We start from the raw sequence: 14,397 nt of genomic DNA on the forward strand, positions 1-14,397 counted from the left end.
TCAGGAAGTATGGTCCTAAGTGGTTTTGTATAACCTATTCCAATCTCAGCTTCATTAAAGATGTACTTAGGAGTCTTACCTTTAGGATCAGGAACATGTTTCTGACGCAGCCTAGTATTGAGAGTTTCTTCGTCAGATTCAGTTTCTGATTCAGAGGATTCACTCTCTTCACATTCTTCTTCATCATCAACAATGATAGGCTCCTTTGATGATGTTGCAGCAGCTTTTCCAGACAAAGCTTCATGTTTCCTCTTTGTTCTTTGCTCAGCAACAGCTTCTTCTACCTTAATCTTCTTCTGAACCAGAAGATCTGGCTTATCTTGTTCAGCTTTCCTCTTAGGTTTCCTTTTTGGATTATACATGTTTACAGGAGCTGGAGGGACCATACTCCTATCAACAGTAAATCCTTCTTTTCTCAGAACTTCCAGATAGTCTTGGATGATGTGCTCAGCATCCATTTCAGAAATTACTGGATATCCATCCACATACAGACGATCTTCAAGACTGGCTGTAAACTCTTGTGGAGGTGGAACCACTTTGGATGAGATGAGACGCATCTTGGTGAGAAAGCTGGCATTCAGAATCTCAGGAGTGAATTTCTTTTCAACAAGTTCTGGATGGAACTTCTTCAGATTCTCAACAACATGACCTTGATATAGAAGGTCTGAGATTAATCTTGGATAGGCTATAGCTGTCTTCCTCTGAGATTTGCTTAAGAAGATTGCTTCACAAATCCTCTCAAAGAAGTATTCTCCCAGATTCACCTTCATTTCTTTCAGAAGAAAGTATATCAGATGACGATGAGTCCAGGAAATTGTATCAGTACCACCAACTCTTGGACTGATAGCAGCTAGTATAATTTTGAATAGCACTCTGCAGACGTCAGTCAAACCCTTGACTTTACCCTTCAGTTTCAAATCAGTACACATCAGAGCCAGAAGATCATCTCTGTATCTTGTGTCCTTCTCAAAAACATCCAACTCTATTCCAGAGTTATCTAGACCAAGCAACGCATTAAAATGAATAGGTGAGAAAGCTAGGTTCATACCACAGATGTTAGACCTAATTTGTTTTCCAGTGAATTCCAATAAACCCATTTCTTTCCTAGATTTACCTTTTAAACTAGGATTTCTCTCAATAGCAGCAAGTTCTTCTTCCTTAGCTTCATGCTTGTCAAAGACCTTAGCTTTCATCCAGAATTTCTTCAAGAGATCTGGGTAAATAGGACCATTTAGCATGCTGAAGTACTTATCCCAACCTTGAGCGGAGAAGTAATGTTTCACATCAAACCCATTTGCCTTAATACTGTCAAAGTCGATCATCTTTTCAGAAAGAAATATGAGCTCAGATTCTGGAAACTCCATCTCGTTCCCAACGATTTGAAGATTTTTGAACATGAACGGTGGAATCTTTGTTGAAGAAGATGACGAAGGTCCAGCCTGTAACGACCCATTTTTCGTATTCGTATATTTTATTAAATGTTATTTTATTTATTAATTGGCTTTTATTATTTTAGTGAGCGACGAATAATTATTTAGCCGATCGTAAGTTATTAGGCGCGAGAACCTTGTTTTGGGCTTATGGGGCGTGAGAGGCATGGGCCTAAGCCACTTGGGCTTGGTTCATGACACATGAGAAGTAGTATAAGTAGCAAGTCCAACTTATGAATAGTATCATAAGTTCATTTCTTGAGTTTGAGTGAGTAGAAGCTAGAGAGAGCAAGAGCTAGGGTTTTGGCTAAGAGAAAGCTTGAGCAAGAGAAGGCTTGGATCATCATCTTTGCTTAAGGTAAGAGATTAGAATTCATGATTCTTGAGTGACAAGGAGGGGGGAGATTGTCTATGTCTCCGTTCCCGAACTCTCCCACTCAATTTCTTTTAGACTTTGATTAAGCTTTTGTATGTGAGTGTGATGTTCTTCATCATTACTTTGTATGTGTTAATCACTAGATTGATTCCATGATGAATATGTATGTGTTTGGATCATTTTTGGAAAGTTTATGAAAGTTACTTAAAACTCAAGTAATTGCCATGATTTTGATTGTTAGAGGTATTTGGATGTTTGGAAGGGATGATTAATGTTCCTTGATACCATATATGTTTGGAATGGCTGTTTATATGAATTTATAACATGTTTGGATGAATTTTTGAGTTGATTTGAGGTTAAACCGCCTTAGAAACTCAAGAACAGATATTTTCTTTCTGGTGTAGTTCGCTAAGCGACCAGGGGTTCGCTGTAGCGAACAGGTTCGCTGGATCTCGCCGAAGCTCGCTATGAGCAGGTGATTCCCTGATGAGGTTCGCTGAGGCTCGCTAAGCCTTCGCTCAGCGAATAGTTCGTTGAAGCTCGCCAATGCTCGCCATGAGCAGGTGACTTCCTGGTGTGGTTCGCCAAGTCTCGCTAAGGCTTCGCTTAGCGAAGGCCTCTGTGACAGCAAGTTTCGTTAATGTTTGTAAGTGTATTCAGGCACTTGTAACATGGTTTAAGGGTATCCTTACATGATTGTTGATACATGTTGATACTGTTAATGCTTATTGTTAATCGTTATATGATTGATAAACGTGTATGCAATAAGATTGTAGCTTAATGTGAGCAATGTTATGTTTTGGCATTAATTTGCAATGTTAAGTGAATGTGTTAGGATTGTGTTCCCGCATTCATAAAAGAGTAGCTTCGAGCTAGAGAAATATCATATTGATGATATGTGTAAACATACATGCATTCATGTATATATATGTTGAATTGGAAACTAGGGTTCCAATAGATTTAAATGGATTTTTGAGTCCATAAGGAAGCCGAGGATCGGATTAGATGAATCCATAAGGTCTAGAGCTGCTATCCAGCAGGATATAAAACTGTTTAACTTATCCATGAGGGATATGAAGGTTTGGTAAGTTCCGAACAATCCGGCAAGATGTAAAACTGTTTAACTTATCCATGAGGGGTAAAAGGCAATTGGTACCACATGCATTAGTCGTGTCTAGGGATGACATGACATGGAATGATTGGCATTAGATACATTAGGGTAAATGCGCATATATTTGTTAAATGGTATGTGACATTATCTGATTGAACTGTGCTAAACTTTATGGCTTAACTACACATTTGGTCCCTTACGTTTATTTTAGGTTTCAATTTGGTCCCTTACGTTTAAAAAGTATCAATTTGGTCCCTTACGTTTATTTTAGGTTTCAAGTTGGTCCTTTCCGTCAATTTTGTCACATGTGGCAGTCAATTTGCATACGTGGACTGACACGTGGCACTTGGACACGCTGACACGTGTACTGTTCAAACGGTGTTAGTGACAAAACTAACGGAAAGGACTAACTTGAAACTTAAAATAAACGTAAGGGACCAAATTGATACTTTTTAAACGTAAGGGACCAAATTGAAACCTAAAATAAACGTAAGGGACCAAATGTGTAGTTAAGCCTAAACTTTATTGATTGATAACTGTTTGGTGCAATGTTTTGACGTGAGTTAGAATGTGTATGATGTAGTTTGAAAGTGTAAGACCTTTCTTATACTCGTATGATATGCGGTTATGTTTTCTAACTCTCTGCTTTATGTTATTTGCTGGACCTTTGGGGGTTCAGATATTCAGGCTGAGGACGGTGCCGACGTTTAGACTGCGGTTTTAGCGTGGTGTTGAAGTACCTTTTGGTGAGGAGACTTAGAATAGATTACTCCTCTTAGTACTAGCTTTTGACTAGAGTTTGTAAATAGTAAATGCTCTGGTAATGTAACATCGAGTCGGGGTTTACGCTTGGATTTCATCGTATATCGGTGTTACCTTTTGTTATGCTAGTTCTTGTATAAGTGACATCCTTAGGGATGAATATGGCTTATGGTTTATATATGTATATATATATGCAATGCTTGGTTGAATGAATCCGCTGTTGCTTTTCATGTTAAAGTTCATGACGCTCTGTGTGTATGCATTGTGTTTTTAATTACCGCGTGGCACTCTGCCTTTACACTTGTTGAAAAGTTTTTAAAATTACGTTTTTAAGGGTAGTATGGGTTAGGGTGTTACAATAATGGTATCAGAGCAGGTCGGTTCGTGTGAACCAATTAGGACTTTTCTTTTCCCCGTATGAGCATGTGTAGGGAACACTGTTAGTACTTTCTAACGTCTAGTTGTGATTCGTTCAGGAATCATGGCTGCTGCGAGAACGAATGCTCAGATTGCGGAAGCTTTGGCCGCACTCACCAACATTGTGGTTAGAGATCATCAACCTGGAAGAGAGGTAGAGATGAGGTTGGAAAGGTTCATGAAGCAGAAACCGCCAACATTTACCGGAGGTTACAACCCGGATGGAGCTCACAAGTGGCTGGAGGAACTTGAGATAATCTTTGAGGCAATGGATTGTTCCGAGGGAGGGAAGACAACCCTTGGGACATATGTGTTGCGTGAGGAAGCGAATGTGTGGTGGAAGAATGCTAAGTTGAGGCTAGGACCCGGTGGTATGGCTATACCATGGGCAATGTTTAAAAGAGAATTTTTGGTTAAGTATTTTCCTGTTGATGTGAAGAACAAGAAAGTGGTGGAATTCATGGAGTTGAAACAGGGAAATATGACGGTAGCTGATTATGCCGTCAAGTTTGAGACCTTGTGTGCGTTTAGCCCGCATTACAACACTATGGAAGCGGAGAACGACAAGTGTGTGAAGTTTGAAAGTGGTCTACGTCCAGACATTAAGCATATGATTGGATTTTCACAGATAAGGGATTTTGCGACCCTTGTGAACAAGAGTAGGATTTGTGATGAAGATGGTAGAGCTAAGGTGAACTACTACAAGGCTGCGAATGACCGAAAAGGGAAAGGACAAGAGCGCGGAAAACCTTATGATAACCGCGGTAGGGGTAATACAAGTGGTGGTAAGAAGCCGGTGAATGGGAATTGTTACAAATGTGGAGAGAGGGGTCATATGTCGTATGATTGCCTGAAGAAATTGGACAAGTGTTTGAATTGTGGGAAGTTAGGCCACAAAACTGAAGTGTGTAGGACAAGGGTGTTTTGTTTCAACTGTGGTGAGGAGGGCCACAAGAGTATAATTTGCAAGAAGCCCAAGAAGGTGGTGGGCAAGGTGTTTGCTTTGAGTGGAGAGGATGCTAGCCTTGAGGACAATCTCATTAGAGGTACGTGTTTCATCTATGACACTCCTTTAATTGCGATTATAGATACGGGAGCGACGCATTCTTTTATTTCTTTGGATTGTGCGAAGCGTCTTAGTATTCCTTTAACGGATATGATGGGTAGGATGGAAATAGAAACTCCTGCGAATGGTTCAGTGATTACCCGACAAGTATGTCGTAACTGCCCCGTAACCATTTTTGATAGGCACTTTGGTATGGATTTAGTATGTATTCCACTTAGTGGTATGGATGTAATTTTTGGTATGAATTGGTTAATCTTCAACCGAATTCATATCAACTGTCGTGAGAAGGCCGTTGTTTTTCCGAAGCCGGGGGAGAACTTGCATTTGATGAGCGGGAAGGAAGTATCGGAAGCGTTGAAAGAACATGCCGAGATGTTCATGATGTTTGCATCATTGAAACTCGAAGGAGGAGTTAAGATAGAAGAGTTACCGATCGTTTGTGAATTCCCAGATGTGTTTCCGGATGACATATCTGACGTGCCTCCGAAGCGAGAGGTAGAGTTTTCTATCGACCTAGTACCTGGAACTAGTCCGATATCGATGGCGCCGTATCGAATGTCAGCGTCAGAGTTGAATGAGTTGAAGAAGCAACTTGAAGAGCTGCTTGAGAAGAGGTTTGTTCGACCGAGTGTTTCGCCATGGGGAGCGCCGGTATTGCTTGTGAAGAAGAAAGATGGAAGCATGAGATTATGTATAGACTATCGTCAGTTGAACAAAGTGACCATCAAGAATAAATATCCACTTCCGAGGATAGATGATTTGATGGATCAACTAGTTGGAGCTTGCGTGTTTAGTAAGATCGATTTGAGATCTGGATACCATCAGATTAGAGTGAAGACGGAAGACATACCTAAGACTGCATTCAGGACGAGGTATGGGCACTACGAGTATTCAGTTATGCCGTTTGGTGTGACCAATGCACCCGGAGTTTTCATGGAGTATATGAACCGAATTTTCCATTCATTTTTGGATAGATTCGTGGTGGTGTTCATCGACGACATTTTGATTTACTCAAAATCCGAGGAAGAGCACGAGGAGCACTTGAGGATTGTTTTGCAAATCTTGAAGGAGAAGAAGTTGTATGCCAAGTTGTCGAAGTGTGAATTTTGGATGAAAGAGGTGAGTTTCCTAGGGCATATAATTTCAAGTGGAGGAATCGCGGTAGATCCTGCGAAGGTTGAAGCTGTGTCACAGTGGGGAACGCCGGAATCTGTTTCAGAGATTAGAAGTTTCCTTGGTTTAGCCGGTTATTATAGAAGGTTCATCGAAGGTTTTTCGAAGTTGGCTTTACCGTTAACCAAGTTGACGAGGAAAGATCAAGCGTTTGTTTGGGATGGTATTTGTGAGAAGAGTTTCCAAGAGCTCAAGAGAAGATTGACTACTGCACCCGTGTTGATTTTACCTGATGCCAAAGAGTCGTTCATCGTGTATTGCGATGCTTCGAAGTTAGGACTTGGTGGAGTGCTTATGCAAGGGGGTAATGTGGTAGCATATGCTTCAAGGCAACTGAAGGTTCACGAGAGGAACTATCCAACGCATGATTTAGAGTTAGCCGCTGTGGTGTTTGCTTTGAAAGTGTGGAGACACTACTTGTATGGATCGAGGTTTGAAGTGTTTAGTGATCACAAGAGTCTGAAATACTTATTCGACCAGAAGGAGTTGAATATGAGGCAACGAAGATGGCTTGAATTCTTAAAGGACTACGACTTTGAATTGAGTTATCACCCCGGAAAAGCCAATGTGGTGGCCGATGCTTTAAGTAGGAAAACTTTGCATATGTCATCATTGATGGTGAAAGAGTTAGAGTTGATTGAAGAGTTCCGAGACTTGAGTCTTGTGTGTGAGGTTACTTCTTCAAGTGTGAAGCTTGGAATGTTAAGACTGACGAATCCTTTTCTTGAAGATATTAAAGAACGTCAGAAATCGGATAAGAGATTGATGGAGAAGATGGTACTCATCAATGAAGGCAAGGAGACCAATATCAAGATTGACGAAAGTGGAGTCATGAGATTTCACGGAAGAGTTTGTGTACCAGATGTACCCGAATTGAAAAGAATGATCATGGAGGAAGGTCACAGAAGTGGTTTGAGTATACATCCTGGAGTAACCAAGATGTATCAGGATTTGAGGAAGTTGTTTTGGTGGCCGGGAATGAAGAGGCAAATTTCTGAATTTGTTTATTCATGTTTAACTTGTCAGAAATCGAAGATTGAGCATCAGAAGCCGTTTGGTTTGTTACAACCAATGTTTATACCCGAATGGAAATGGGATAGCATTGCAATGGATTTTGTGGGAGGTTTACCGAAGACCAAAAAAAGGTAACGAGGTGATTTGGGTAGTGGTAGATCGTCTGACGAAGTGTGCTCACTTCATTGCTATCAGGAAAGGTACTTTGGTGCCTAAGTTGGCCGAGATTTATGTGGAGCAGATTGTGAAGCTACATGGTATTCCAACAAGTATTATTTCGGATAGAGATCCGAGATTTACTTCTAGATTTTGGGAAAGCTTGCAAGAAGCTTTAGGAACGAAGTTGAGGTTGAGTTCAGCGTATCACCCTCAGACAGATGGTCAGTCGGAGAGGACGATACAATCCTTAGAGGATTTGTTGAGGGCTTGTGTTTTGGAGCAAAACGTGAATTGGGATTCTTGTTTGCCGTTGGTAGAGTTTACATACAACAACAGTTACCATTCTAGTATCGGAATGGCACCGTTTGAGGCTTTGTATGGGAGAAGGTGTAGGACACCTCTGTGTTGGTATGAAACTGGAGAAGGTGCAATTCTTGGACCAGAGATTGTACAAGAAACAACAGAGAAGATTCGGATGATTCGTGAGAAGATGAAAGCGTCTCAGAGTCGACAGAAGAGTTATCATGATAAGAGGAGGAAGGACATTGAATTCCAAGAAGGGGATCATGTATTCCTACGAGTTACATCGACTACTGGAGTAGGACGTGCGTTGAAGTCGCGAAAGTTAACATCGAGGTTTATTGGACCGTTCGAGATTTTGAAGCGAGTTGGGAAAGTTGCGTATAGGATTGCATTGCCGCCATCATTGGCGAATTTGCACGATGTTTTCCATGTATCACAGTTGCGCAAGTATGTGTCTGATCCGACACACGTGATTGAATCGGACGATGTTCAAGTGAGGGATGACTTGACCATCGAGACTGTGCCTTTGAGAATCGAAGGAAGGGAAGTGAAGAGGTTGAGAAACAAAGAGATTGCATCCGTGAAAGTCGTGTGGGGAGGACCGGCTGGTGAGAATGCAACGTGGGAGCTGGAAAGCAAGATGAGAGATTCTTATCCCGATCTGTTTCTAGGTAATTTCGAGGGCGAAATTCTTTTAAGGGGGGTAGGATTGTAACGACCCATTTTTCGTATTCGTATATTTTATTAAATGTTATTTTATTTATTAATTGGCTTTTATTATTTTAGTGAGCGACGAATAATTATTTAGCCGATCGTAAGTTATTAGGCGCGAGAACCTTGTTTTGGGCTTATGGGGCGTGAGAGGCATGGGCCTAAGCCACTTGGGCTTGGTTCATGACACATGAGAAGTAGTATAAGTAGCAAGTCCAACTTATGAATAGTATCATAAGTTCATTTCTTGAGTTTGAGTGAGTAGAAGCTAGAGAGAGCAAGAGCTAGGGTTTTGGCTAAGAGAAAGCTTGAGCAAGAGAAGGCTTGGATCATCATCTTTGCTTAAGGTAAGAGATTAGAATTCATGATTCTTGAGTGACAAGGAGGGGGGAGATTGTCTATGTCTCCGTTCCCGAACTCTCCCACTCAATTTCTTTTAGACTTTGATTAAGCTTTTGTATGTGAGTGTGATGTTCTTCATCATTACTTTGTATGTGTTAATCACTAGATTGATTCCATGATGAATATGTATGTGTTTGGATCATTTTTGGAAAGTTTATGAAAGTTACTTAAAACTCAAGTAATTGCCATGATTTTGATTGTTAGAGGTATTTGGATGTTTGGAAGGGATGATTAATATTCCTTGATACCATATATGTTTGGAATGGCTGTTTATATGAATTTATAACATGTTTGGATGAATTTTTGAGTTGATTTGAGGTTAAACCGCCTTAGAAACTCAAGAACAGATATTTTCTTTCTGGTGTAGTTCGCTAAGCGACCAGGGGTTCGCTGTAGCGAACAGGTTCGCTGGATCTCGCCGAAGCTCGCTATGAGCAGGTGATTCCCTGATGAGGTTCGCTGAGGCTCGCTAAGCCTTCGCTCAGCGAATAGTTCGTTGAAGCTCGCCAATGCTCGCCATGAGCAGGTGACTTCCTGGTGTGGTTCGCCAAGTCTCGCTAAGGCTTCGCTTAGCGAAGGCCTCTGTGACAGCAAGTTTCGTTAATGTTTGTAAGTGTATTCAGGCACTTGTAACATGGTTTAAGGGTATCCTTACATGATTGTTGATACATGTTGATACTGTTAATGCTTATTGTTAATCGTTATATGATTGATAAACGTGTATGCAATAAGATTGTAGCTTAATGTGAGCAATGTTATGTTTTGGCATTAATTTGCAATGTTAAGTGAATGTGTTAGGATTGTGTTCCCGCATTCATAAAAGAGTAGCTTCGAGCTAGAGAAATATCATATTGATGATATGTGTAAACATACATGCATTCATGTATATATATGTTGAATTGGAAACTAGGGTTCCAATAGATTTAAATGGATTTTTGAGTCCATAAGGAAGCCGAGGATCGGATTAGATGAATCCATAAGGTCTAGAGCTGCTATCCAGCAGGATATAAAACTGTTTAACTTATCCATGAGGGATATGAAGGTTTGGTAAGTTCCGAACAATCCGGCAAGATGTAAAACTGTTTAACTTATCCATGAGGGGTAAAAGGCAATTGGTACCACATGCATTAGTCGTGTCTAGGGATGACATGACATGGAATGATTGGCATTAGATACATTAGGGTAAATGCGCATATATTTGTTAAATGGTATGTGACATTATCTGATTGAACTGTGCTAAACTTTATTGATTGATAACTGTTTGGTGCAATGTTTTGACGTGAGTTAGAATGTGTATGATGTAGTTTGAAAGTGTAAGACCTTTCTTATACTCGTATGATATGCGGTTATGTTTTCTAACTCTCTGCTTTATGTTATTTGCTGGACCTTTGGGGGTTCAGATATTCAGGCTGAGGACGGTGCCGACGTTTAGACTGCGGTTTTAGCGTGGTGTTGAAGTACCTTTTGGTGAGGAGACTTAGAATAGATTACTCCTCTTAGTACTAGCTTTTGACTAGAGTTTGTAAATAGTAAATGCTCTGGTAATGTAACATCGAGTCGGGGTTTACGCTTGGATTTCATCGTATATCGGTGTTACCTTTTGTTATGCTAGTTCTTGTATAAGTGACATCCTTAGGGATGAATATGGCTTATGGTTTATATATGTATATATATATGCAATGCTTGGTTGAATGAATCCGCTGTTGCTTTTCATGTTAAAGTTCATGACGCTCTGTGTGTATGCATTGTGTTTTTAATTACCGCGTGGCACTCTGCCTTTACACTTGTTGAAAAGTTTTTAAAATTACGTTTTTAAGGGTAGTATGGGTTAGGGTGTTACACAGCCATTGTTGGAGATTAGGGTAGGGTTTGGAAACTAACGAGAGAGAAAGAAAGTGTGTTGGAGGTTTAGAGAGAATATGAAAGTGTAGGTTGTGAAAGTGAATAGTGTGCAAGTGTATTGTGTAAGTTTATTTAAATGTGTACAGTTAACATAAAAATGGCAAATTTGGGAAGTTACGCTAATTGACAGAAAGTTGAATACCAAAAATCATCATTAACCACCCACTACCTGACACACGTAGCCCACGTGCAGAAATTTACTCGGTAACTGCTATTTTAATGGACAACTGTTCAGCAGTGAATACTAAACGTTTCCCACTTAAATAGTTCAGAGCCTCTGAGATATTTAAAATTCTCTATCAGAGTTAAGTACTTCAGAGCTTGTGTTTCAGATGTTCTGAGTCATAAGTTCTGATATACTTAACCTCTTACACTTTAATTGCCAAAAAAAAAAAAAAATTTCATTCAGAGATTGAAAACATGTTCAGATGTTTCTTAATAAAATCAAATCTTTCAACAGGTAAGGCTTTAGTAAATATGTCAGCCCATTGATTTTCAGTATCAACAAACTTAATATCTATAATGCCTCTCTGAACATAATCTCTGATAAAATGGTGTTTAATTTCAATATGTTTGGCTCTAGAGTGTAGGATAGGATTTTTAGATAAATGAATGGCTGCAGTATTGTCACAATATAAAGGAATATTGTTACTGCTTACCTGATAATCTTCTAACTGATATTTTAACCAGAGTAGTTGTGTACAACACTTAGCTGCTGAAATGTATTCTGCTTCTGCTGTAGACAAAGCTATAGTAGTTTGTCTCTTACTAGCCCAGGAGATAAGGTTTTCACCAACAAATTGACAATTGCCACTTGTGGATTTTCTTTCAATTTTATCTCCAGCATAGTCAGCATCACAGAATCCATTTAGCACATAATCATTGGATTTCTTATAGAGAAGTCCAAGATTAGTTGTTCCTTTCAGATACCTAAAGATTCTCTTTACAGCAGTAAGATGAGATTCTCTGGGATCTGACTGGAATCTTGCACATAAGCATACACTGAATAAAATATCTGGTCTAGAGGCTGTCAGATAGAGTAAGGAACCAATCATACCTCTGTAGACCTTTTGGTCTACTTTTCCTTCATCTTCTGACTTGCTCATGTTGGTAGTTGAGTGCATAGGAGTGTTCATTATCTTGCAATCATCTAGATTGAATTTCTTCAGAAGTTCCTTGGTATATTTTGATTGATGAACATAAGTTCCTTCCTTCTTCTGATTGATTTGAATTCCAAGAAAGAATTTCAATTCTCCCATCATGCTCATTTCAAATTCATCCTGCATTATCTTAGAAAAATTCTTGCACAAGGAAGCATTAGTTGAACCAAAAATAATATCATCAACATAAATTTGAATGATTAAAATGTCTTCTTTGGTTGTTTTTCTAAAGAGTGTGCAGTCAACCTTTCCTTTCTCAAAACCTTTTTCAAGAAGGAAATTACTGAGTCTATCATACCAAGCTCTTGGAGCTTGTTTCAGACCATACAGTGATTTCTTCAGTTTAAAAACATGTTCTGGGTTTGAGACATCTTCAAAACCAGGAGGTTGCTTAACATACACTTCTTCAGAAATGAAACCATTTAAGAAGGCACTTTTAACATCCATCTGATACAAGGTTATTCCATGATTAACAGCATAAGATAGAAGTAACCTGATAGCCTCAAGTCTAGCAACTGGTGCAAAGGTTTCAGTATAGTCAATCCCCTCTTGCTGACTATAGCCTTGTGCAACCAATCTAGCCTTGTTTCTTACCACTTCACCTTGTTCATTCAGCTTGTTTCTGAATACCCATTTTGTTCCAATAATGTTCTTGTGTGAAGGTTTTGGCACTAGAGTCCACACATCATTCCTTTGAAATTGATTCAGCTCTTCTTGCATTGCTACAATCCAAGCATCATCTTTCAGAGCTTCATCAATCTTTGAGGGTTCCATCATTGAGATAAGACCAACTAAAGATTCCTCATTTCTTAGTTGAGATCTTGTCTTCCTTGGACTATCCTTGTTGCCTAAGATCAGTTCCTCTGGATGTGATGATTTGTATTTGAAAGTATTTCTTGGGGGTTCATCATCTTCAGACTCATCATCAACAGGTTCAGCAGTTGCTTCAGTTCTTTGTTGTTCAGAGTCAGTAGGAACTGTTATGTTCAGAGGTTCTTCAGAGAATGGATGTTCTGAGTAGTTTGGAATATCTGAATATTGATCCTCTGATACCTGAAATCTAGACAAACCTTCCACAAGCTCTGACACTTGGTCAGGCTCTTTGTCATCAAATTTGACATGCATACTTTCTTCCACAGTGTGTGTTTCAGAAATATACAGTCTGTATGCTTTTGAGCGTTCAGAGTATCCTATAAAGATACCCTTGTAACCTCTAGCATCAAATTTCTTTAGATGGACTTTGTTGTTTAAGATGTAACAAGTACACCCAAACTGATGAAAATAAGAAATATCAGGCTTTCTTCCTTTGAACAATTCATAAGCAGTTTTGTTCAGCTTAGATCTGATATAGATTCTATTCTGAACATAACATGCTGTGTTTACAGCTTCTGCCCATAAAAACTTTGCTACATTAGTTTCATGCATCATGGTTCTGGCCATTTCTTGCAGAGTTCTATTCTTCCTTTCTACAACCCCATTTTGTTGAGGAGTTCTAGGAGAAGAGAATTCATGCAGAATGCCATATTTTTCACAAAAGTTTTCAAAAGGTTCATTTTCAAATTCTCCACCATGATCACTTCTAACTTTTAAAATAGTGTAGCCTTTTTCATTTTGAATTTGTTTGCAGAAGATGCTAAACTCATCATAAGCTTCATCTTTTGTTCTTAGGAATTTTACCCAAGTCCATCTACTGTAATCATCAACAATTACTAACCCATACTTCTTTCCATTGATAGAGGCAGTTTGAACTGGCCCAAAAAGATCAATGTGAAGAAGTTCCAATGGTCTTGAGGTAGAGACAATGTTCTTAGGTTTAAAAGAAGATTTTGTAATCTTTCCTTTTTGACATGAACCACAAAGTGTGTTTGAGTGATATTTGATTTTAGGTAAACCTCTGACAAGGTCAAGCTTGCTAAGCTTAGAGATTAACCTCCAGTTAGCATGGCCTAACCTCTTATGCCAGATCCATTTTTCTTCACTCAAGGTCAAAAGACACATCACTTTTTGTTCATTCAAATCAGAAAGATTAATTTTATAAACATTGTTCTTTCTCAGACCTTTGAATATGATGGAGTTATCAGATTGTTTAGACACAGTACATGATTCCTTATTAAAGACAACTACATAACCATTGTCGCAAAATTGACTAATGCTCAATAGGTTATGTTTGAGTCCATCAACTAACCAAACATCATTAATAGATAGGGAAGAATTACCAACTGTACCTGTACCTATTATCTTTCCTTTTTGATTTCCTCCAAAGCCAACAGATCCTCCTTCTTTCATAATCAGCTTAGAAAATAGTTGTTTGTCACCAGTCATATGCCTTGAACATCCACTATCCAGATACCATAAGTGTTTCATGATATTTCTTTGAGTGGCAGGCTGTATGAGAAACAACTTTAATCATT

This window comes from Trifolium pratense, linkage group LG5, assembly GCF_020283565.1.
Source record: "Trifolium pratense cultivar HEN17-A07 linkage group LG5, ARS_RC_1.1, whole genome shotgun sequence".
NCBI classification, from domain to species: Eukaryota; Viridiplantae; Streptophyta; class Magnoliopsida; order Fabales; family Fabaceae; genus Trifolium; species Trifolium pratense.